The 26,626-nt window shown below is 37.9% G+C and overlaps 1 protein-coding gene across 1 annotated transcript in view; it reads left to right on the top strand.

Annotated features, from left to right (window-relative positions):
• arhgap32b (Rho GTPase activating protein 32b) overlaps positions 1-26,626 on the top strand; it is a 225,311-nt gene that overhangs the window by 89,185 nt on the left and 109,500 nt on the right. The window lies entirely within an intron of this gene.

Here is a 26,626-nt window from a genome sequence, read left to right as displayed (position 1 = left end):
ACTGCTCTGTTCTTTAACATATAAGAAAATTGAACATAAAAGCAGCAAGATGCATGTTGAGTTTTTAAACATTCCTGCAGCTGACATGAATCTCTAAAAGATCCTGTAAATATACAGTATATACTGAGTTGTAACCACATGATTGACTATGTGGAGAAGCAGATTATTTGAGTGAACAAGTAGCATACACTGTTACATACAATACAATGTTTTCTGTGTGTGAATTGATAGAGAATATGTGTGTGTGTGTACTTTATATGTGTGTCATAATTGGTACAAATTTGAATTACTGTTTTCAGTAATTTGTAAAATGTATTCTTGCATTTCATACTTTACATTTAGAATTGCATTTTACCTTAAAACTTGTCATAATAGTGTTTAACGTTAAAAGAAAACTACATTGAATGTATGTACAGTGTATGTGTATATACTGTATATATACACATACACACAGAGCAGTTTTATATTCTGTTTCCTGTTAGTGTTCAACTATTGCTACTAGTATATGGGAAACATTCAAGTGAGAATCTCATTGTACTTTTTACACATGACAATAACTGTGGACTTGATCATTCCATGTAGGGCATGTTGTCTAGCAGCTATAAAGTGATCTGCTGTGAATGTGTCAAAGAATATGTCCTGCAGTGGACTTTTGCTTCATTCAGAGTTAGTTCCTATATTGAACTTTAGGCTTCAGGTACCTCTCTTCAGCCAGACATTCAGTAAACCCACTGAAAATGAATGCATTTCTGCCTTATTTTTGTATGAGTCTGTTTTATTATTCTTTGTTTTCCTAAATCTATTTACATTATAGGTTGATTTTTGTTTTATTTTGCTGAAATCTGTGGAGTTTAAACTGTCAAATTTAAAGGAGCCCAACAACCCACACTAAAATGACTTGTAGGTTATATTGGTGGTCTGTAGCTGGAATAATTAGAAAAAGTGTAAAAGAGGAAAATTTACTTGGCCTCTAGTAAAAAAAAAATATATATATATATATATATATAATATAATGTGTGTGTGTGTATGTATGTATATGTATGTGTATATATATATGTATATGAAATATGTGTGTATACATGAGGTAAAGTTGAAACCTAAACCAGAAGCATAATGCAGATGACTGTGGCCTCTTGTTTCATGTAATAAAATTGTTTACCAACTAGTAGTTTAATGGATTGTAATGTTACAAATAGAAAATGTCATAGTGTAGACACATTTCACACAACAGATTTGAAGAAAACTTTCATAGTAGGTCTTGCAGGTGATACTTTGTGTGAGGAGTGAATAATCAATGACTTTTCTGCAAAATGTAGGACCTCAACAAACCTCTTTCTCAAGGTGATGGTGCTCCAAATTAACTTGTATCCATAAAACACTTTCACTGGCATATGCATCTTTAACCTGGCTAAACATATTGGTAAATATTTTACTGAGTTGTGCATCTTATTAGAAAGACTGTTAATGAACTGCTGTTTTCTTGAAAATTCTGGACTCCTTTACTATCATCCCACTACAATTTGCATTTTAACAACTGTCACTTATGCTGCTCCGTATTCAAAGATCATTATATTAATATTGTGTGAAATATGTAACATCCTGATGAAGTGTTCATGTTCTTGGCATATATACCATATATGTGTGTGTGTATATATATATATATACATATATATATATATACTGTATATATATATATATACTGTATATACTGTGTATATATATACTGTATATATATATATATATATATATATATATACATATACATACACACACACACAGTATTTATTAGCAAGCACTTTAATAATATAGCACTATGGCCCCAAAAGCTGGCTTATCTAGAACCTACATACATTATTTCCCCTGGTTATTTGATAGGACAAGTTTCAGTAACGTTTTCTCCTTAGTATGTTTGAAGGATTCTGGGATCTAACTTGAAACACCATCAGTCTAGAGCATTACTGTAAAGCCTTTCCTACTTGCATAAGGCAAAGCTTTTGCAGCGTTTGCCTTTTCTTGTGAGAACTGTCAAGGGCATCTTGCTGCGTGAGTCATGTTTTTGGCAGAAGAGCTTAATAGATCAAGTTAAGTATAATTTAAAGTAATGAATAAGGGTCAAGTGTAAGGCTTTACTGAAATAATGTTTGTTCATATTAAAGTTGTTGATGCTGACTAAGCATTATTGACTATGGAGTTTTAATAACTTTGCCAGTGGAGATTTTAGAATAAACATTAAGCTTTTTCATGGTGGTTCTTACAATTTTAATGAATCATTCTATTATTGTTGTTCATTTAAGGTCACAAAAATCCTGAAAATTATACAGTTTTTGTATAACATACTTAATTCAATAACTTAATTCACTGACCATTGTCTTCTTAGCAGTGTGTCCATACTAACTATAAGACTCCCTAAGTTCTGCTTGTCTAATGATTTTACCTGAGGTTGATAGGTAGCTGTGGTTAAAAAAAAAGAAAGAAAGAAAAGAATGAAAAAAATGCCATGAAGTTTCATATAAGTGCTGACTCAATTTTACTCTGTAGGTGTGAAATGAAAATCTTTCATGTGTCCATCATTTTTATCTTTATCTTAAAGTATCGGAAGAAGAAAATGACATCATATATTTTTATATCCTAGTACTAAAAAATGGAGGAATCACGTTCATAAATTTACTGCTGAAATGTTTAGTGTGGAACCTTTAATGGAAAGGCATTACAAGTGCTGACTAGGATAAAACCCTGTTTCGGAGTCCATTTATAATTTATACTTGTCTTTTTTATTTGTGACCTGGTTAAACTGAGCAAGCTTGTATGCAATGCTAATAATATTCATCACATAAGCTATTGTAGTTTATTCTTGGTCTGCGTATAAGGAGATTGAGATGCTCTAATCAAACAGGCGAAGGTTTATTTTATGTTGTAAAACAAAATAAAGTTTAGAAAAAAAAATTCAGAAATGTTTTGTTTCTTACATTATTTTTCTGACTTTTTTAATTTGCCTCTCTGCCTGTGTTTATCAATTGCATGTTTTTTTCCTTAATCTATCCATCCATCTATATGATTACAATGATTATAGTGTTTATTTGAATTGCAGTTGTTACCTGTATGTCCAATTGATTTATATGATTTTTAAATACTTTATATCATTATTTATTTGTATGATCTCTTAGGTAGCTGACATGCTTAAACAGCTAAAGTGGGCTTCATAATCTTATGTTCTGTTGTAATCACTTAAGGCCATCACTGTCTCTATAAAACAATTGTAATTTGTCACTTACAACAAGAGTAATTGATATAAAGACAGGTTGATCCATTTATTGATGTCCCTGAGGGCTAGAAAGGCATCGGCCAACTATACTGGACCAATTATTGTGGGCACATGTGATCTCAGCTGTGAGGCAACAGTGCTAACCACTGTGCCATTTTGCCTCAAATGACAAAAGATGCAGACAGAATGATAACTACAAACACAATACAACAAATATAACAAAGTACAACAAATGGCCACAAATGAACAATAGTTAAATACAATATTGATCATCACACTTACAGAGCTCTTGTCTTGGGGCACACATTGGCTAAGCTATGTAGGACTGGCTTGTTGAATTGTTTGAAATCACAGCTCCAGGCCCAGCTTCCCATGTATCTTTTCAGATGCTTCATACATTTCTCCTCCATTCCGAAGAAAGTAAAGTCTTTTAAAGTATTAATAAATCTTTCCTTATTATTATTTTTATTTAATGGGGTCTCATTCTGTTATGAGAAATGGGAGAGAGAGGTATCCTTTAAGGCATGTTTTGAGACTGTAGCTGGACACATGGCTAATCATGCATGCAAATTAGCCATGCTGTGCTGTCAGCTCACAGGGATCAGCATTATATATTTGGTGGCAGGAATCATGATATGTTCATTCACGTCGGCTAAAGTGACCCAATTTTGCCTTTTTAAATCCATTGATGATCCACAAGCAGCCATTGCAAACCGCCCATATGGTGAAAATGAGTGCAATTGGGAAAGGTGGTGGGGGAGTCCCTTTGGTGAAATGAGCACTGTCCAAAGAAAGAAGAAAACATTTCAGGCTTAGGTGACTGACCGCAAAACAATGGCAGCAGCCAGTGAGCCTAATGTGGGCTGTGACCCAGTGAGTGGTTCAGGAACACTGAGATAATGTAGCTCTCAAATGAAAATACTGCAAGTTGTTAAATTCTTTTTTTTTAATACATGCAGACTGGAAATATATCAGGAGTACTGAATTGGTCTTGATGGGCAACTATCTTACAACAGGCCTACTTGGAAGTTCTGCCTCTAAAGCTCTATGATGTCACACTGGCCTTACAGAGCATCATGGTGCAGAGGATAAAAAAATGTTCATGGTAAATTTCTGGGAAAATACTTGGTGAACAAGTCCACTGCTGAACACAGCATATTTGCTGCGTAAAACGCTTTGGCAGATTTCAATACTCAGCACTAGTAAACAGGCTGGCTTATGTTAGCTGTACGTTACATGAAATAATCCTCATCTAGCATATGTAAATGTTTGCTACATTCCAGTGAAAAATTTAGCCAACACTGTTTTATAATTTCTTTATTGACATCAAAATGCAGAAACTGGGCAATAGCAGCTTGCTTAATTAAGGAAGGAGTCCAACTCACACCAGAAGTTGTGACGCTAAAACCTGCAAATACAGCAGGACAAAGAACTGAATTTGAGAAAAATGGCTTTAGAGTTGGGGTTTTCAAGTTCAGGTGTTGGGTACCTTCAAGGCTGCAGGTTTTAATACCAACTGATTTCAAAGCAAGTCTTTCTTGTTTTCAGTTGTTTAGTTATCACGTGTACAAATATTTCTAAGAAATTCATAAATACTGTATTTGTATTCTTTCTCACAGCTTTAAATACGTTTTTCTTTTTGCCATTTCCTTTTTAATTTACCCTCTTCTATAGAGCCTGTTCCCTTAAATGCGTCTGAACACTTCCTATTAATTATTATTATGGTAAAAGGGACCAATTTCTTTTCTATTAATTTCACTTGTCTGTAATTATTATTATGGTAAATGGGACCAATTTCTTTTCTATTAATTTCACTTGTCTGTGCGGTGAAGCGAGTTAGGGTTCTGTGGTGGTGTTGGACTTCTTTAATAAAAACAGTGAGGCTCTGACTTGTTGGATGTAGGTGCAGTTCTGTGGCCCAGGAGTGTTTAATGGAGAAATTGCCTGATTGCTAGTTAATGTGCAAGTGCAATCAGCACAGCCCTTCTCATTGATGCTCCATGGGTCATTGGTAAAAGCACCTGTACACCCAAAGGTATAAAGAGCCTGAGTGGAACAGAAAACAAAGATCAAGTAACAAGAGGAAAAGAGGAAACCAAGAAACTAAAACTGTAAACAAAGTTGAGAAGTAGAATGTTATGAGTTTATAATCTGAAGACATAACATATGAAGAGCATAAAGACCAGATATTTTGAAGGATGAATCCTTAAGACTGAGAACCCAAAACCAAAACGTAAAACTGTGGTTAATGCCAGAAGTCAACTATCAGAAGGCATACAGCTACCAAAATTCCTGACTTTTAACTGTTCAATAAACAGAAGGCATTCTGCAACAAAATTCTAGGCTCAAAACTGTGCGATGACTGGAGACACAAGACTATCATTGATTCTGAAATGAGAATTGCTGGGAATCAAAAATCAACAGATGTTTGCCTCTGAGAGCTCATTCTCTGAGCGTAAAGCCTTCCAAAGACCCACAATAAAACAACAGAATACATTATCCTGGAGCAAGAAGAAATAACAATAAATAACTTATATTAAAAGTTCTGAAATTGTGGTCCACAAGTGTGGGTCAAGTCGTCTACATTGATGTCAGTCACCATATAAAAGTAAAGTGACTTTTAAATTGCTTAGATACATCAGTCCTTTATAAAGCAGCCAGACTGCTGCACGACATTTGCTCAGTAAAATGAAGTGAGGTATACATGTGGATCGGGTGTGGAACTATCCTCATGGTGCACACCTCATGACTTTCTTGCCCACGATAACAACTTTGACTTCATTGCAAGCTCAGCAACCTCAGTATAGTGTGTCTTTTTTTTTTTTTTTATTAAATAAATAAAAAGTGAAGTTTAATCTATTCACTGCTTAAGTTATTGATTCTGCTATTGATGAAACTAAATGACTCTCTTTCACTATTCTGATAAGGAAAAATTTTATTTTGTATATTTTGCAAAATGCCCCTCTTTGGTTATAAAATTCACCAGACTTTCAGTCAGAGAGGACAAAACTTGCTCCTTAAAAATTTCCTACCCTGCCTTCATTACCTGTTCTCTTTGCTGTGTCCTTCCCAGCCTCCTCCAGCTCTGTGCTACGAAATGCATCTTGGAGTTTCTTCCCACCCTGTACGTACTGGTACCCTCAGTTTACTCTGAGGCACTATCTGGATTTCCCCTGAATAAAGCTGACTAGTTTGTGGGTTACACTGTAGAACCTTAGAGCATCCAGAGGTGACTTCCTAGCCATTAGTGCACATGCTTACAGTTTTGTGGTTTAAGAAATGGTTTTTAGTTTGTTTTGATGTTTCAATTTTTCATTGATGTTTAAAGCATAGCAGATATAAAAGACCTTTGGGAATTTAAACTCTTGTGTTAATGCGTCTTTGCCTGCTGTTATGTGTTTTTATTGATCTTTTCTACTTCAGAACAGTGTGTCTGTCAGTTTTTTATGTCTGCTCATTTGATCGTCTTTCTACATCTTTCCATGCTTCTGTGTCTGACTGTATAGAATTTTTAATATACTGTAAGAGTTGCTCCTCTGTATGCCACCCAAACCTAGAATGGAGTGAGTCAAAGTCTAAATATATATCAAAAGAAATAGCATTTATAAAGCAAAAAACCTAAGAAGGGATTTTAAAAAATAGAATGCAGTGTACATTAAAAGTAAATAGAGAAAAACCCTTAATTCCCCACTGGGCCTATCTGTACAAGATCTATGGGATCAGCTCACTGATAGCCCAACATCCAAAACTACAACATCTAGAGTTGGATATACCATGAGGGTGTTCTGGGTGCACGGCAAAGGGCCTTTACATTATTAACCACCACCACTAACCCCGCCACCCCTATGCACCATGAAATGATGGTATATCTGCATGCTAAAATGTTCCTGTGAGGAGCTTGATGAAACGATTGTGTGTCCACAAGCCAAATTAACCAAGGGGAAACAAAGCCCAGTGCTACGATGAAATATTCGCACACCAAAACTCCCCTCTCAAGTTAAGTCACCCAGGAGCCTGTGTGGGTCTTAATGTGGCCTTGACCACATTTTAAAAACCTCTCATTCTTCCTTTACTCTCTGGTCTTCTCTTTCAATTTTTTGACCTCAAAATTCCCTTTCCATTAAACCCCTACTTTAACTTCTGACTTCAAGATCAGTGGGCCACTGACATGGAGCAAACCCCACTTAGGGGCCACTTCCATTGCAATTCCTTTATTATTTCTGGTATCAGGAATGCCCTCTAAAAGTCCTGGGAATGCACCACCAAAGTACCATCTGGAGCACCCAGGTATTCTTAAATGCCAGAGACACAATTCTTTATTAATGGGCACTTAGTAGCTCCAGTGCTTCATCCTGTCCATAATAACCTACAAAACCCAAATTTGTCTAAGCAGGAGCTGCTTGTCATCACCTATTGATCTCTGAGGATCTCTTCTTGTATTCTACCAATCCCTTATTCAGTGCCAATGGAGCAATTACTTCCTGGGCAACCTTTAATCAAATGTGACAAACCTTCACCTGGAGTTTATTCAACACTGGCACTTAATTGGTTGTGCAATTGCCAAAATAGATAAGTCTTTGGCAGTATCAACCCATCCAGGCTCACCCATTATTGTATATCAACTCTATAGCCCATCTACAGTACTCCTCATATCCTCCCTGCTCACTCCCATCTTCCCTCCAGACTTGGGCTGTGTACCTGTTTTTCTTCATCTTTATTTTATTTCACTTTTCTTTGTCGTCTTCCATCTACTGATGTGTCTTAGTGCTGTGTCTCTGTGCATGTCTCTTTCAATCCCTCCTACACTCTTTATCACACTTACACACAAACACACACATGTACAGCATGTCTTGTGTATTAATGTTGTGATAAAGGTGCTATATAGCGCCCGACCTGGCACAGACTGACGCAGAGGCATGTGTAAAATCACACAGTCTTTTATTTTCTCTTTCATCCGTGGGGCATGTCTTCCCCGTGTCCCACAGGCCCAACACAGTCCCAAAGCACTTTAAACAGAGCACAAACAACCCTTCCTCTGGCACCACCACTCCTCCGAGGCAACCTCGCCCTCTTCCTCCCGATTCTGGCCATTGACAGTGGTGGTGGCTGGCCCATTTTATAGCCCACCCGGAAGTGTTCCAGGTGCTTGACCACCTGGTCCCAATTGCACCTCTGGGTCCAACCAGGTTCTTGAGACTCGGTAGCACCCCTTAGCAGCCATCCCAGCTCCCAACCAGGCTGTGGAAGACTCCATCTCCCATGGAGCCAGGTGTGAGGCTGGGGAATCATTGTCGGCCCAGGAGGCTGCCACCAAGCGTCCCATGGGAGGTATTGAGCTGTCCAAAGTTGCTCCCCCAGAACATACGTAGCAGGGGCTTCCCGGCCGGGCATGGAACCCAGCCGTCCATCACAATGTATATATTGAGTTTGTAAGCACAAGACCATTTACTGACAAAAAACTTTGGGGACAAAGATTTTGAAGAGGAAAATGGACTGAAAACATCTATGATACAGTTCAAGTCCTGGGTAACCTGATTTTTATGAGAGACAAAGGGTAACCTGTGTCACCCACAAATACCCCACGTCCTTTACCTCCATTTTGTTTTTGCTAGTCCAGCAACATCTCCTCTCTGCCAGATATTAGGAAAGGGTGGACTTGTAATCTTTCTCTAAAATTAAGGTTCTCACCCAAACTTTTGCAGCATTTAGATAGCAGTCTTTCCCTGGTAGTCTTTATACCAAAACTTCAAGTATCCTTTATAAAAAGCCTTGAATTCCATTCAGGTTCTGAGATGTCTGCCTGTCCTCTTTATATCTATCTATCTATCTATCTATCTATCTATCTATCTATCTATCTATCTATCTATCTATCTATCTATATATATATAGATTGGTGGTTTGGGTGGTCCCTGCATTTTTTCTGGGCACATACTACATGTTCTACCCACAGGGTAGAAGATGTGATAACCTAGCATGGACCACTAGAACACAGATTTTATATATCTATCTATATATATATATATATATATATATATATATATATAAATATAGATAGATAGATATATAAAATCTGTGTTCTAGTGGTCCCCTGTGGGTAGAACATATGTAGTATGTGCCCAGAAAAAATGCAGGGACCCCCCAAACTACTGCAATTTCTGGAACAGCACACAGAAAGACTAGCTGTCAGCCCACCTGCTTTCTGAGCTCCATGGCACATATATAGTGCAGTATGTAAAGTGCAATACTAGAATTTCTCCAGTGCATCTATACATTTTTGAGATTTTGAAACATTCAGTTTTATTAAAGAATGTAACATACTAAATAACAGAGCACTCTCATTTTCATTTACCACCACACTACAATCTCTGCTACAAAATGAATGTGTGGATGTAAAGATGCAGCCCCCAATATGCTACATATGTATGCAATAAGAGACAGAGAGAGATACGTTTAAGTGTGTGTCGTTTGGTCAACAGATTTTTCTGATGGCTTTGTCAATGCTTTTTGGCCATTTTCTTAGCTGTTTCCAACCTTTGCTTCCTGTGTATCTGTCTGTCTCTAAGCCTTATGGAAGAACATATCTAAAATGTTACATAGAGTCAATGAGTTTGGTGTGAAAAATGACCAAATAATAATTTACTAAATTATTTTAACCAGATATTTGAATCTTTCTGTTTTAATAAAATCCATGTGTCCATGTTCAGCTGTAATCTGCTTTTGAGTTAGAAATGACCTGAGTAGATTGTGTATGCTATCAGTAGCTGACATTTCTACTTTTTTGAACTGCTGGGTGGCCTACTTTATAAATAAAATTATAAAGTATGAAAAACATTGTTACTTTAAATTATATGTAGTGTTAATTTTCCAGCTGTCAAGGAAAACTCAAGAAACAATAATTCTTTTTACAAGTGTGCACTTCTTTCCACCACAGTCCCAGACAGATAATGTCCAACAAACAGATGATAAAAGACATTGAAAAATATTGAAAATGAGCTTGCAGCTTACCTCTTGCCCCCAAAGCCTATCTTCACAGTCAAACAGTATGGTATCGTGTCTTATTAAATATTTATCTTCTTTCCACCTGTGGCAGATCTGGAGACAGAGAGTGTAAAACAAGGTATTGCATGGACTCCTGACCCTCTAAACCACTACACGATCAGCTCAGGTAGACGACTCCTTTCTTTGTAGTCATGCCAGTCCTCTCCATTCTAACAGCTAACTGCATCCCCTGGAATAGTGTAGTGAAAATAGTTGTAGTGGTGGTGGGAGATGGTGAGGGTTCAACTCGTTTTCCTCTCTGCACTGGACCTAAAGAGTGCCTGTGTGTTTGTTTATACATATAAGTAAAGATTTGTATAGCAATGATTAATTAGTCGCTACTGACTAATGCTGACTTTTATTATAATGCATAACTAACACATAAATGAATAGTTAAAGACCCCTGGCTGATGCTTGGCATGAGTGATTATCAAAGATCAAAAATCCCTGGCAATATGGAAATATAATTTTTTGGAGTTTTATCCTGTTTTCCTTCCATTCAAAATCTAGAAGATGATCAGTTAGCATGCAGTTAAACCGTTTCCAAAAACTGTTTTGTCTGTTGAGTTAAGATTTGCCATTAGTCTTCTGTGTTTCAATATGTCATACCTTAGTAAAAAAATCTTTCAAGATTCCTTCCATAACTGCACAATTTACAGAGCAACATGGCAACGACTGTCTTAGTACAGACACACGTGTATAGATGTTATATCACAAAAGTACCATACACAAATTTTGTGCTCATTCTCAGTTTCTGATTCCCTATAATCTGCATCACTTATTGCTCCTGTTTATTTCCTTAAGTGGCTGAAATAAAGAAAGATTACCCAGTTCTCATTTTGAATCCCTCCAATGCAGTAACTAACCATTTTAAGTAATAAAAGTACTAATAGTGTGATAAGATAGTTCTAACCTAAGTACCATACTATAAGTACTATATTTTTCTAACATATTTTAATGCTGGGTTAATAACTGGAATTTGGGTTTTGGCTTGTGTTCCTAAGCATGGTGGGTGAACCTGCAGTTTGTCAGTATTGTATCAGTGAGTAAGAATGGTAAGACGGTGGTTTGGAAGAAACATCAGCTTTTATAGTATGATTAATGACTTGGGGCTTTGCATTTTTCCCTAGGTGAAGGGTACTTTAGTAATTGTGACTTCTCTTTTTTTCATCATAATTACCTCCAAATGTAATCCTTCTACATAAATTACTAAGATACAGAATGCCGGTATGGTGGGTGGTTAGCACTGCTAGAGTCCACACTTTTCATTTCAGTCTGGCTACTATTTTGCATCCTCTTCCTTTGTGTATGGGGATTTTATTTCTGGATATTTTAATTTTTTTCTTCTGTATTACAAATATGTGCAGTTTAGATTGAATAACAACTCTAAATTAGCTCAGTATAAGTGACTGTTGCTGTGTGATACACGGGCATACCTGGTGTCCAGTGCTGCCCAAATAGGCTACAGATCCTCAAGGCACTAAAAATGGAATTTGTGAGTTCAGAAAATTTTATTAATAGATACACCTATTTATACATGTCACATTCTCTTATTTATAGTCTTGAATTCCTGAGACATCTATCTTCTAGTGTCTTAAAAACAGTGATATGGTTACACCTAATGCTGGCTTTGTCAATAAAACAAGTGGAAAACAATCATTTTCTATATTGTCAGTCAGTAAATGCATCCTTGAGTACAGAATTTGCAAGGTCTGTACTGGCTACAGATTTTTACTCCAACCCAATTGCCGAAACCAATCCTTGATAATAACAGATATTATTTCATTTTATGACTTACTATAGTTTTTATTCAGCCCTATCCGGTCATTCTTATATCATAGAAGTTTTCTTTTTCAAGGATATCATCCAGATGATTTGTGGACTGAAGCGGATTAGTAATTTTCTGTCCTTTAGTTTTTTTCTCTTCAATTTCCTTCTGAATATTTTATTAAACCAGGTAATCCTCAATGAATGTGCACAGGTATATATGGAAGCAAGTTAGACAGAGAAGTGCTTGCTGGTTATTTTGTCTTTTGCATTTTATTCCTAATAAGGAGCGCTAAAAAAAGTGAATAGCTGTTTTAGAAACACAAGCAGGGTTTAAGCACCACCTAAAAAACATGGAGCTGCCTACAATCCTATAATCAGTTATGGACTTCTGGTGAAAGACGCCAACAAAGGCTAGTACCTATTGCACTTACGGTAGTAATGGATGAGCTACAGTCAACTCATTTGATGTCAAAAGAAGCATATCTGAACACAAAATCTGTTGTGGTCTTTGGAGTGATGGAGTATGGCAGAGAACAACCTAAATAACGTACACTGCTCTCAGTGTGAACAAGAATTTATTTCAATAAGGATCACAGTGCTTCCCAGAGGTGTGGAAAAATATCTTGTGGTTCACTGAACTAAAATAAAGTGAACACTCCAAACATGTATTGGTCCAGCAATGTAGGCTGGTGGGGCCAGCTTAATGATGAGGATTGTGCTACACGCTGCAAGGCTCTGATTCCAAGAACATAGCAGTGAATTCAGCTTATTGTGTCAGCCTCCTGAGTCTCTAGCACTCAGTACATTTATGTATGTACTTTGGGATAAGAAGCAAAGATCTGTTTGGAGCCGGAGTCTATTGTTAGGTAATTTGAACCAAGCAAATCTGAGCCATAATGGAGCCAGCATGCATCACTGTATCACACTGTGACACTTTGTGTAGTCCGTATCTTGTTCAATTTCATTGTTCCTTTGTAAAAGTGACAATGGCAATAAAGATCTATCTATCTATTGTTGAATTTAGACATAAGGGGGAATCGATCAACTACAGTATTAAGCCGGTAAACCTGAAAAGAGTGGCTGCTTGGTGTAGATTGTAGCTGAATATGTTTAAATATGTGATCTCTGTGTCATATAGTATACTTGTGCACAGTAGTTAGAGAATACTGAATTGACAGCGTACTTGCGTGTATATAACAGATGATTCATATAATTCTCTCTACCAGCATGTACTGAAGTGACAGAACCATACTTCTGTATTATACCATGAATTCATCATTCCTACATTTTTCCTCTTATATGTTTTCTGATTTTATACAAGTGCCTATAGCTCCACTAATACAAGAGATGTCTCAGCTTCAGTTAAAAAATAAATATGTGGAAGACAATCAACAGGTCCACGGCAGGCATGGCTATTTATATACAAGTGTTAGTTGTAAAGATGATATGTGAGAAATGTTAAAATTAAGTGAACCAAACTGCATTGTTTTACTGCAAAATTTTTGAAATGAAAGGCACACACAGTTGTCTAGACTCACCATCCCAGGGCCTTCAGTTCAAATCTCAGCCTATTCTCAGTCTGTGTGGAATTTGCACATTTTCTTTTCATCTGCAGATTTTTCCCTCAGAGATCCTGAAGGCTGATGTGTTAGTTAATTGCTGCATCTAATTAATTGCAGAGGCTACAATTCAAGCCCAGGAATCTGGACTTGTAGGCAGCCGCTGACCAACCACTGCACCATGTTACCTCCTTTATGTGTGTATGGTATGTATGTGCTCTGTGTGTATGTATGTGTCTGTTGTGTTAATTTCAAATACATTTGCTGATGATAGAAGCCTTAGAAATAATGTTTTTTTTACAGTTTTTTGTAAATCTAAAGCTACATTTATATCTATGAGTCAAGGTTTGCTGCCATATTTCTATTAAAATGTGAAGCAACAGGACAAGCCCTTTTTATCTTATGATTTTTGGACTGCAGCAAGAAGCTGAAGATTAGATTTATTTGTTTAGTTTACAATTAGAAAAGAACCATCAATAGAAGAAATGTGATTTATACATGCTTAAGCTAGGTTATTCAGTAAACCATTTTTAATTATACATTGACCAAATTTAGGTAGAACAACTGCACACGAGTTGGTGCTGCTTCCTCACAGCTCCAGGAATCAGAGTTCAATGGTCAATGTTCATGTGCTGTTTAAATGTTCTTTTCACATGCCATTGTTATTCATCAATGCCTCAGGATTTGCCAGTTTTAGGGATGTAAATCATTATGTCCACCAGTCAACTGGCAGCCTATATAAAGTTAATTTCTATTGCAAGCATAATCATGCCAGGTTATAACGTAGGAACCTGTGAAGCACAAATGGCGCTTTTCCACTGCATAGTACGGCACGACACGGTTCAGTTCAGCTCACTTTTGGGGGGTTTTCCACTGGGAACAGTACCTGGTACCTGGTCCTTTTTTTAGTACCACCTCAGCCGATGTTCCAAGCGCACCGAACCGTTACCAAAACGTGACGTGTAAACTCTGCTGGTCACTGATTGGCCGGAGAAAATCGTCATTACTGCGTCACTGGTTAATCTTTTCTTTAAAGGTACACACACGCGGAAGTTTGTGTCCCGTCTCTCCATTGCTGGATGCAGTTTGTTGCATAAGTGGATGAATGTTTCTTCAGACATTCGAAAGTTCTCCAGCCACTGAGTGTTTGTAAAACCGGGAACAATCACATCCCACCACTCTGAGGCACGGTTAAATGTCCAAACAGATGGTCTGTTGTGGCGACTTTTTTGCAAAATGTGGAAGATCTGTAATATACAGAATCAGCATTTTAATGTTACACTGGCAGTTAAGTTCATTTTATGCTTTGCAACAGTGATAAAAGTTAGCTAGTGATGTGCTTTTTTTAGATGCTTAACCTTGCGCGTCGTCGAGCTAAAGTGTTGTCATTGTCTGCGTGTTGTTGTAAAAGTTCCACGGTGTCACGGCAGTAGAGGCGGCGCAACTATAACGACACGTGAATAATCCCGCCCACTCTAAAGCGGTACTAAACTGCAGTCGAAACGCAAACCGAGCCGAACTGAGCCGAACCAAGGTGAGCTGTACTGAACCGTGCTGTGCCGTACTATGCAGTAGAAAAGCGCCTATACTGATGCATGGACTGGCCAAATTTCATTTATATTTTCTTTTCCATTTTAAACACTTTATACTATTTGAATGTTGACTTTTTAAATACAAATCTCACTAATATTAATTAAATAATTTAAGCAGTGATTTTGTAGGAGTATTGCCTTTTTTATAACGACATTGCCTGCTGCTGTTGGGTAACATAGTGTAACATGTGCTCAGACCATCTGGTGAAAGCTATCAAGGATGAGGTTAAGAACATGCATATCATGCGATCAAGTGAAACAAACTGAACAAAAGTTTGAAGTGTGCATTTAACCCTGTATGTGCTGTGGTGTGAGTTTAATCTGCCCAGTCTGGGATCACAGGAAGACAGCAGCAGAAGAAGGCAAGAAGCAGATGTGGTGGATGGTATGCCAGTCCTTTGCAGGGCTTAGTTGCACAGCTAGTCAGAAAAGAGTGTGTAGCATGTAATCCAGCAATTGAAACCTAGAAATAAAGTGTCAGTTTAGTTTTAATTCACTTATTTGTCATAGATATTTTGAAACACTGTGATCTGATGGCGCTGAAGCTAGTGTTCATACCACAAATCATAGGGGCTTGGATTGGGGATAGAAAGAGAAGACGGGTGTTATTTAGTTCACAACTGGGATAAACCCTGTACCCTTGCCTAGCAGAGAGGCCTACCAAGAGTACATGTTCCTCTGACATGCTGGGTGGCAGCATTCCTAGGCCAGTATGCCCATTCATGTGCCTGCAGGGTATGCTGGGAATTGCAGCCACTTGGGGCAGCCCTTCTGGGCTCTGTGGGAGCCAACAGGAGAAGCTGCTAGGGAGGGCTGATCCAGTAATTCTTCTTCCTTGACTCCTAAAGCATTTCCTGGTCTGGCATAAAAATGGCTACTTCTATCCATGTGAGGAGCCAGAGTCAGGAGAGGAGTTGATCTAAGCTCACCTGAAAGGAGTGGAGGGAAAGTGACGTGTGCTATAGTTGTGTAATGGGGAATTCAGAGACATGTTTCTAAGGTTGTGTCAAGGGTTTGGAGTCTGTAAGACTCCCAGTACAAGCCACAACTTATTTATAAAACACATGAAAATGATCACATTTGTCTTTATTTCTGGTCAGTGTCGTGAAGGTTGATTTATGTGGTTAGGACTTAATAACAAATACTGGCTACTGAAATGTGCAGTTTTTCATACAAAAGAAGAAAAAGTAGCACACAAGTAATTCATTGTATTGCATTTAATTTTATAATAAATAACTAATATATTGTGTTTCTTTCTTATAAGTAATGTAACTACCGGTAAATTAATTTCAAAAGTAACATTCACTCAAAACTGATCTTATCATATATCTTTTAATTTATATTGGCATTTCATAAATAGCATTGGTTATACTGTACAGTATGTGTCAGTATGTCTAGCAGTGGTTTGCCATTCTGTCAAGAGGAGTTTCCTACCTTACTCCCATATAGACACAGACTCCTTATAGCTCAGTATCAGAATAGACAAGTTTATAGAACGAAAGAGTTGTTTACATGTTTATTACAAATTTTGGGTAATCAGCTGGTTACAGAAATGGGGAGATGAAAATTGGCTTACATGCATCAGTTTTAATTGAATATTACCCTTGGCAGTTTAGGGTAACAGGCATTTGTTTCCTATAGCCAGTTTTTATTCTAGATGTTAGTTCTTGTAGTTAACGAAGAGTTAAAAGAAAAAAAAAGAAGCAATTTTAAATATAAGACATGCTATTAATAGCAAGATTTGTCTTCTAATTAAGAAATGAGTTGCAACTATGGCTCTCTTAAAGCTGTGCCTTATACCCCTACCTGAAATTTTCAATTATGTTCTTGCAATGCAAATACAGACACTGTAAGGATAATCCCCCCCCCACCCATGCTTTAATACATGAGGAGATGGAATGAGTGAATCACTGATATAATTTGGAAAACCAGAAAAACTCTTGTAAGTTCCCATGTTTTAATTAGCTGTGCCACCAGTCATAGATGGGTAGAAATCTAACAAATCAATGTAGAACTCAATGTTAACTTTTGCAGTGTACCATCTGTTAAAATGTACCTTGTGATAATAAAGTGCATTGCGTTTGTCATTTCAACAAATGGCGCATCACAAACATTTTTAGTAATAAAATGTGTTTCTACAAATGTTTGTGATGCACCATCTGTTGGAAAGGCAAATGCAATGCACTTTATTACTATACAGGGTGTCCTCGGGTTATGACACAGTTCCGTTCCTACAACAGTGATGTAACCCTAATTTTGGTGTAAGTCTAAACACACTCTAGCCTAAGTCACTTACCCATCTTAACACATTTGCAAAATCATAATCTAGAACATAAAAACACAAAATCTAAGCCTGAGAAAAAAGAAAAGGACATAAATATACTGTACACTGTACTGTAGTAACAGAAAAAATTAGTGTAAAAAAATGCTTAGCTTTATCCTTCTCAATTTTTTTTTTTTTTTTTAAGTTTTTATGGGAGTGAGTGTTGTAAACTCGAAACGTTGTATGTCGAAACGTTGTAACCCGAGGACCCCCTGTAAATGTTTGTGATGCACTATCTGTTGGAATGAGGGAGACTTAGCAACCAGACGCTTGTCCCTTTATTAAGGTTGATGCTCCATTCATTCATTCATTAAAATTTTCTGAAGCAGCTTTTTCTAATGCTGAATCACAGAGTGGGAGCTTTTTTAAGATTTTCATTTAAAAGCTATCTTCTTCCTCATGTTTAGATTCCTTGAAATGTATTTATATCTGTCTTTTTCTCAAGTCTTTGCTGACATTTTCATGTTTGGTTCCTTCTCGTTTGCATGTTTTCCTTTAGATAGTGCACTTTTTTTCCAGCCTCTCAAAAACACGCATGAGAATGTTTGTTTAGATTCTAAAGTAGCCATATGTGAATGGCGGACTTTGATGAACTGGTGCACCATTCAGGGTTTGTTTCTCCCTTGTGCATTATTTTCCCAGGGAATATTCTAAAACCCTAAAGGTATGAATTGGATTAAGTGAGATTGAGAATGCTATGTTCTGTTAACTTTTGGCACTTGATAAATATCCTTACATCCATTTCTGTGCTGTTAAATTTAACAAAGGAGGAAAAGATTGCTGCAGTTTTGAGGAGGAATATTCCAGAGATGTGTGTGCTAGGTCAATCACCAGTTTTAAACTGGCTCAAAGTAAGTTCGCAGAGGTCTCTATGTGAATTCGTCCTGCATTATAGTTGGGTGCCTTGTGCCTGATGCTGACTATATGGGACATCCCAGTTAGGTTGACTAACTGCCAGCACTAAAGTGTGAAAGTGGATGTGTGATCTAACTTCCCATGATAACTTAGATGAGGTGACAGTTTTAGTTCCTGTCTTAAATTGGATAGATGGTAGTACTGAGTGTGGGGTTTGATAATGATGGTCTGCATTCGCAGATCTGGTGGAAGCTCTCGATAGAGAGGCAAAAACTAACCTAGAATGTGATGTCAAATGCACATCCAAACTCACTCATACTGGGGCAGTTAAGTTGCATTTGTTATTTTTATTACATTACTGAATTACTTCAGAAATAAAACTATATGATTTGTAATAATGTGACCAATCAGCTGTGAACAGAAATTATTTTAATTTATAGTATCATGCATTTGAAAGAGGAAGTTAGAAATGATAGCAATAATAAGTTCACATTATATTCACAGAAGTAATGGATGTGGATAAACCTGCCTGTCCAAAAAATACATCTGCAATCTATCTGGATTAACCAATGCAAAATCATGAGGGGAAGGTGCTTATGGTGCTACACTGGGCATGAGGCAGGAGCCAGCCTTAAAAGGGGAGCCATGTTCACACAAATCCACATGTCCTTCAATGGGGTCATCAGATCAACTAACATGTATGCTTTTGCAATGTAGAAGTACCTGAAGGAAATTCCACACAGGAACTGCCAGCTACAGTTGTAATATGTAAAAATCAAGATGAGTTTTAAACCAAGTGGCTACCTCTGAGCAGGAAATGTCAGTGAACACATTTAATATGTGCACATGATAGAATAGATCAAACTATACAAAGCACTAGTGAGACCACATCTGAAGTGTTGTGTGTAGTTGTGGTCACCACACTACAAAAAAGACATAGCAGCACTTGAAGCTGTGCAAAGGAGCGCAACCAGATGTATCCCAGGACTTGAGGTGATGTCCTACTCTGACAGACTCAAAAAATTAAACCTGTTTATCTCAAGCAGAGGAGACAACGTGGGGATCTAATCCAGGTATTTAATATCTTCAAAGGCATTGATAAAGTAGATCCAGTTGAAGTCTTTCAGCTTAAAGTCACATACTCTAGGACATCAGTGGAAATTAAGGAGAAGTGCATTGAAGACTAAAGCCAGCAAGCACCTCTTTACGCAAAGAGTTGTGGGACTCTGGAACAAACTACCGAGACATGTAGATGGAGAAGAAACCTGGACAACTTTAAGAAAAATCTGGATCAGTTACTGGGACAGCTTAGCTATTAGCTAAACATACAGCCTTGATGGGACTGAGTGATCGCCTCCCATTTTTCGAATTTCTTATGTTTCAAACCAATGGGCAAAAATGCAGGAATTGTTCCTGCCTAAGACTGCTAGTCCATCATATAACACATTCACATACACCCCTACACTTCCACACACATACATCACGCAACCAATCTAATCAGCATGTCTTTGGGATGAGGGAAAAACCAGAGTACCTCAAGAAAACCTAAACAGGCATGAGGAAAGTGCTCCACCACCACCACACAGGCAGTAACTAGGACAGATTTCAAAATTAGCCTCCTGGAGTTGTGAGTCAAGAAATCTAACCACTACGCCATCATTCACCAACCTAATTAAGATTTTCATTAAAAGCACATTTTATATGTTACTGTTAATATGGTAAAAATTACCATTTTATTCCAATGCATTTAATATTGGTTGATCTGTTGTGGCTATGTTTTGCACATCATTTTTGATGACATACTTTGGTTATATTTTTTAAGTTTCTGTTAAATTTGACCTACTGTTTCAAACCTCAGGGAAGATATGATGAATGGGGCTAAAGAAGAATGTTTGAAGTGGCTAAGTTCTTTAAGCATAGCACCAATCTACATGAGGTTTTCCAGGAATGCTCGTATATGACGTGGTACAAGCATGCAAAGTGTGTTCCACAATACCCCATTACCATGGAAACACACTGTACACAGTGCTGTAATTATGCGTTATGTTGTGGCACAATCATTCTTCATAAAGCCGCAGGCCTCAGGGAAAAAAAAACTAAAGCCTTGTAAAACACAGTGCATATTTGCTGCCGGAAATGTTCTGGACTGATTGGACGTACGCTTGCAGAATTAATGTTTTTTCAAAGTATGTAGTACAGGTGTATGCAAACAAGGACCTAGAGAGCCAAGAAGTTTCTTAAATAGCATGATTGACATGCTAGAGCAAGAACTGTATGTTACATGGCTTGATCCTGCATTCCTTCAGTCATATTTTGACTACAGTGGACTAGTACTGTATGCCTTCAGTTTTTCATGCAACTTCATTAATAAAACTTGTTATTTGAATAACAAATAGAGCACAATTTTCTATTGCCTACTTTTTTTTGCACTTCATTGTTTTTTAGTTGTTTTCTAAGTCTAGAGTTGGTTCCCACCTTGTGATTGATGCTCGCAGGACAATTTCTGGCCATACTGACCACAATTTGAGGTGGTTTAAATCCCATTACTACCAGAAGGGATCCTACTCTATTGGGCCTTTGAGCAAGGTCCTTAACCTGAAAATTGTTCCAGTGGTTCTGTACAACGGTCATGTGAAAAGGCAAATTCCCCTTGTGGATTAATGAAGTATATCAAAATTAAAAAGTAGATGTTAATTAGGTGCTGGGCAAGGTGAGAAGAAACAGTTAATTTTCATCCTTAACAACAGATAAAATGCAAGTTTGTAATTGCTGAGACATGCCAAAGACCATGTTCACATAGAAGAAGGGCTTGACCTCAAATGGAGAAACAAAATCAAATTGTCTTGTGCCCTGTTGTGGTACTCTTAGTAGTGATCTTCAGGATAAAACAGGCTTCTACCAGACTTTATTTAGTAATGTGGGAAATCATAAGGTATGATAAAACACTGACAGTGGGTGCACTAATGTTAGAATAAAAGAAGTAATACAATCAGTCAGTCATTTTCAAACCTGCTTAGTCCTAAACATGGTCACGGGGGGTGCTGAAGCTTATCCCAGCTAGGTTAGGGCGCAAGTCAGGAACAAGCCCTGAACATCGCAGGGCAAATACACACACACACACACACACACACACACACACACACACACACACACATAAGGGCCAATTTAGTATCTCCAATCCACCTAACCTGCAAGTCTTTGGATTGTGGGAGGAAACCCATGCAGACACAGTGAAAATGTGCAAACTCCATGCAGGTAGGACCCAGGGCGTGAACCCAGTCCTCTTACTGCAAGGCAGCAGTGCTAACTCTAAATGCATTACCTTTAAGGAAGGCAGGCATTAATTTAATGTTGCGTAAAGACACTAAAAACTTTTGGGAACAAAGGGACAGTGGAACTACTACTAGCAAATTCTACCTTTTGTCAATATGCTGCATTTATGATGCAGTTTGTATGTAAATTTATTCAATGACTGAAGTGATATACAGTATAAAGGGAGTTCAAGCAAGATACTAATTAGTGAGGACAGAATGATGGTACAGTGGCAAGTGCTGCTTAAAGCTTCATATGACTGGGTTTCAGTTTTGGCCCAAAAACTATCCATCCATCCATCCATTTTCTAACCCGCTGAATCCAAACACAGGGTCACGGGGGTCTGCTGGAGCCAATCCCAGACAACACAGGGCACAAGGCAGGAACCAATCCTGGGCAGGGTGCCAACCCACCGCAGGACACACACAAACACACCCACACACCAAGCACACACTAGGGCCAATTTAGAATCGCCAATCCACCTAACCTGCATGTCTTTGGACGGAAACCGGAACGCCCGGAGGAAACCCACACAGACACGGGGAGAACATGCAAACTCCACGCAGGGAGGACCCGGGAAGCGAACCCGGGTCTCCAAACTGCGAGGCAGCAGCTCTACCACTGCGCCATCGTGCTGCCCTCCCAAAAACTATTAAGTGTGAAATTTATAGTTTCTCTAGGTGTCAGCATTGTTTTTTTACTTTGTACATTACAAAGTTGCGTGTGCTAGGTCAATTGCCAGCCCTAAATTCACTCACACTAAGTGAGTAGAGGTCTGTGTGTGAATTTGTCCTCCACTGGAGTTGTGTGCCTTGTGCCTGATGCTGACAATAAAGTACATGCATGTTAGGCTAACAGACAACTCTAAACTGGCTCAGCAGGTGTGAATCAGAAGCTTAGTGAGCTGACTTCCCATGGTAACCTAGATGTGGTGCTAGTCTTGGTTCTTCTCTCAAATTGGATAGGTGATAGTACTGAGTGAGGGGTTACATTAAATTAGATAGTGGTGATCTGCATTGGCAATTCTAGTGTGTTCATCCTGGCAGCTCTTGGTGCAAGGCAGAAATCAACCCTTATGGTTTGGTGACGTCAACTGCGCACTCAAAATCACTTTAACTTTGTTAAGTAAAGAACACCGCACAAAATCCACAATGAGGAACTGTAAGGTAACCATTTTCTGCATTGTGTGTGTGTGTGTGTGTTGGTGTACCAGGTATTAAATTATTAGGAACACCTGCTTAGCTTTGTAATTATCTTATTAGTCAATCATGTGGCATCAGCACAATGTATACAGTGATGCAGGTACAGGTCAGGAACTTCATTAATCTTCCCATTAAATACCAGAATGTAAGCTCAGTTATTTCAACCACAGCCTGATTCCTGGTACCAGACAGGCTCCTTTGAGTATTAATGTAACTGCTGATCTCCTAGGACTTTTACACACAGCAGTCTCTAGAGTATAGTCTGAAGGGTACAAAAAGCAAAAAACTTTCAGTGAGTGTCAGTTGCAGATGGAAATGCCCCATTGATAACAGAGGTCAGGTGAAAATGGCCAGCTTGGTTTCAGCTGATGGAAAGGCAACAGTAACTCAGATGACCACTCTCTATAACTGTGGCAGGCAGAAAAGCTGTTCATAATGCACAACATGTCAAACATTGAGGCAGATGGACTACAGCAGCAGAGGAGTATGTCAGGTTCCATTTCTGTCGGCAAAGAACAGAAAGTTGAAGCTGCAGTCAGCACAGGCTTACTAAAAGTGGACAGTTTGGAAAATATATGACTTGGTCTGATGAATCTCAATTTCTGCTCAGGCACACAGATGGTAAGGGCAGAATTTGGCCACAACAGCATGAATCCATGCACCCAATCCACCTTATGTCAACGGGCCAGGCTGGTAGTGTTGGTGTAATTGTGTAAGGAATGTTTTCAAGGCATACTTATTAAGCCAATACCAATCAATCATTGTGTGAATGCCACAGTCTGTTTGAGGATTGTTGCTAACCATGAGCATGGCTACAATTTATCTCTCTCCTAATGGCTACTTCTAGCATGATAATGTACCACGTCACAAAGCAAAAGTAGTCTCTGACTGATGGACCAGAATATGAAAGAAATGTTTCCAAAGAAGCTATGAAGAACTGATATATGTAATACATATATATTGTGAAGCCCAGACGCATAAAACCACCCTAACCCGATACAGACAGGCAGAGACTTGAGTTCCAGCACAACACACAGCTTTATTCTTTAATGGGGAAGCACTTTTTAATTTCTCCACACCTATCAGCACAATACAAATAATGCCAACAGTCCTTCCTCCTCCAGTCCTCCACACAGGCTTTGTCCTTCTTCCTCCCAACTCTGGCCTTTGAACAGTTGCAACTGACCCCCTTTTATAGGACACCTGGAAGAACTCCAGGTGTCCAAAGACCTTCTTCCAGGAGCACTTCCTGGTGTGGCAGGAAGTGCTACCAAACAGGGCCCAGCAAACATCTAGTGCTTTGGCCATGGATCCCAGCAGGGTTGAGCTTCCATGCTCCAAACCTTTGGCCCCATTGCAAGCCAAGGGGGCTGCCGTCTTTCAGCCCGGGTGTCAAAATGTTCTGAAAAAGCTGCCTCACCTGGTAAATATATAATATATATAGCGTACTGTTTGTATGAGGCAAAGGCAAAATGGATAATAAAGTTAATAATCCTTCTATATAAAAGCGGTCGGGATTTTCCTTCCGTCCCATGAGAGCTACGCAGGTGCGGAGTTTCACACACGCCCCGTCCATTTTGCAATGCACGATGGGATTTGTAGTTTCGTTTTTTCCAGGTAAAAGATGATTTTCTACTCCAGACTGTGCAATATCTTCTTCTTCTTTCTTACTATATAAAAGCGGTTGGGATTGTCCTTCCGTCCCGTGAGTGGAAAGCGTAGCGGCATTCCGCTTATCACAGACCTACTACTTGCAGCTTGCGGTACGAAGCGACATGATGTGAGCAGAGTTCTGGTGCTCCCATCATTCTCTTGCTTTTGTGCACGATACGCTGGAAAAATAGACAAAATTATGTCTCTGGAAATAATTAATGTTGATGGAGTACAAATGCCTCACCGCGTAGTAAATATCAGGAGGTTTCAAAAGGGCGACCTCAATATAGAAAAAAAGTTTACATTTCATCAAAAAAATAACAGAAACTACAAGTATTAAAGTAATACCACTCAAATGCAATATAACCAAATTAATAAGTTTGTATAAAATATCAAATTGATCTACATATTGAATTGCCATAAGAAGTAGTCAACTTAAAAGTCTGTCGCCTTAAAAGGCGGGTTAGCCTAGTATAAAAGAATTGTTGAACAGAATAAAGTTGTAAGCTAATACAAAAAATTAAGTATATGTTATTGATGAAATAGAATTTGAATTTCCGATATAGAATACTGATAAAGTATACTGGTAAAAATATTAGTTGTTACTTATTATAAATTAATAATTACAGTAATAAACAGAGATGGTGAACTCAGAAAGTTGAAAAATACAATTGTAGAAAGGATAAAAAGAGTGGTGAATGTGAAGCTATTTTGTCATTGGAAACATGATGGGATTAAAGACAATATAGCACATTATGTGGTTGTTCATGTTTCTTTCTAAAAAAGACTGTATTATGTGAAATTGCCATGACATTTGTATTTGTTATGCAGAGGATCACAATATGACAGCATAGGGAGGATTCCACAGGATTTTCATAGTAGGAGTAATAAACAAATGAGGAAAAGAATGTTCAGAATTGCACAAGATATTATTGGAAAAGCAATCACATAGGCAGCAGTAGACTTGACATTAAATAAAACAGGCACATATGAGTAGTTATCTGTATAGTGCAATATGAATAAAAAGGGGTACAGTTATATAAACCATTGACTGAAATTATTGTACTTGAGAACATTACTGAAGTACAGCAGGTTAAAACTATACACATGGCTTGACATTCAGGTACGTTTAGGGGCTGTGAAGGCACTGTATCTTTCAGTAGGTAAGTTCTAGAACCTTCTCAGTTTTTTTCAGGGTTTCAGGTACCAAAGACTATAAAGAACTCTACTCAATCACAAAGATCACTTTTCCTCACCCACACACCCCATATTTAAACAGTAACAATTTGCAGTTGGCAATTAACATAACCGAAATATTTTTTAAGAATTCCTTCTTTGTATGAGTATGTTAGCTGTTGTAATTTTTGTAAAATGGGATTTTCAAAACTAGTAAGGTTTTAGAAATGTTAGAGAATAACAGAAGTGAAAGGCAAGCTTTGCTACAGAAACTGGCTACTATGGATATCAGATGAAAATGGCACGCTGATTGAAAAATCTGGTCACCCTATAATTTACTAAGTCTCAAACTGGGACACTTGTTTAGCATGTATGTCCACATATAAAGTCTGTCCTCATTTGTTTAATTCCTGTTTTATCTCATCATCATCATCAAAGAGAGCTTGGGGCATGGGGAAAAAAGCCCTTTCATAAATTAACACCTATAATTTCACACAGTGGATGATGTGGAAACAAATCAATGGCAGTACTGTCTGTTTTTGTCTTTTTCTTGGTCATCCTCATGATGCTGTTCAAATTTAACACAAGTTATTAATCAACCTTTCCATGTCAGACGTTTTGACCGTACTATTATACAGTACCTATATTATATCAAACGGAGAAGAGGAAATGATGGTGGTATGGGCATCCCCTTTGAAACTCCATATATTGTGATGATGTTTCTTTTGGAGGAGCAATGTGAAACTAAGACTAGCTTGCCAAAAACACAAGGTGTCCAAGAGATGGATGTTAAGAATATGAAATGATTGTCTAGATATTATGGGTGTATTGGGCATATTTTGAAATTAGCAAAAATGGTGGAAAAAGTTTGCGAGTTTTTTTTT

The sequence above is a fragment of the Polypterus senegalus genome, chromosome 9, assembly GCF_016835505.1.
Source record: "Polypterus senegalus isolate Bchr_013 chromosome 9, ASM1683550v1, whole genome shotgun sequence".
Taxonomy (NCBI): domain Eukaryota; kingdom Metazoa; phylum Chordata; class Cladistia; order Polypteriformes; family Polypteridae; genus Polypterus; species Polypterus senegalus.
The sequence above is the reverse complement of the archived record's forward strand: the minus strand, read 5'-3'. Positions and strand labels throughout refer to the sequence as shown.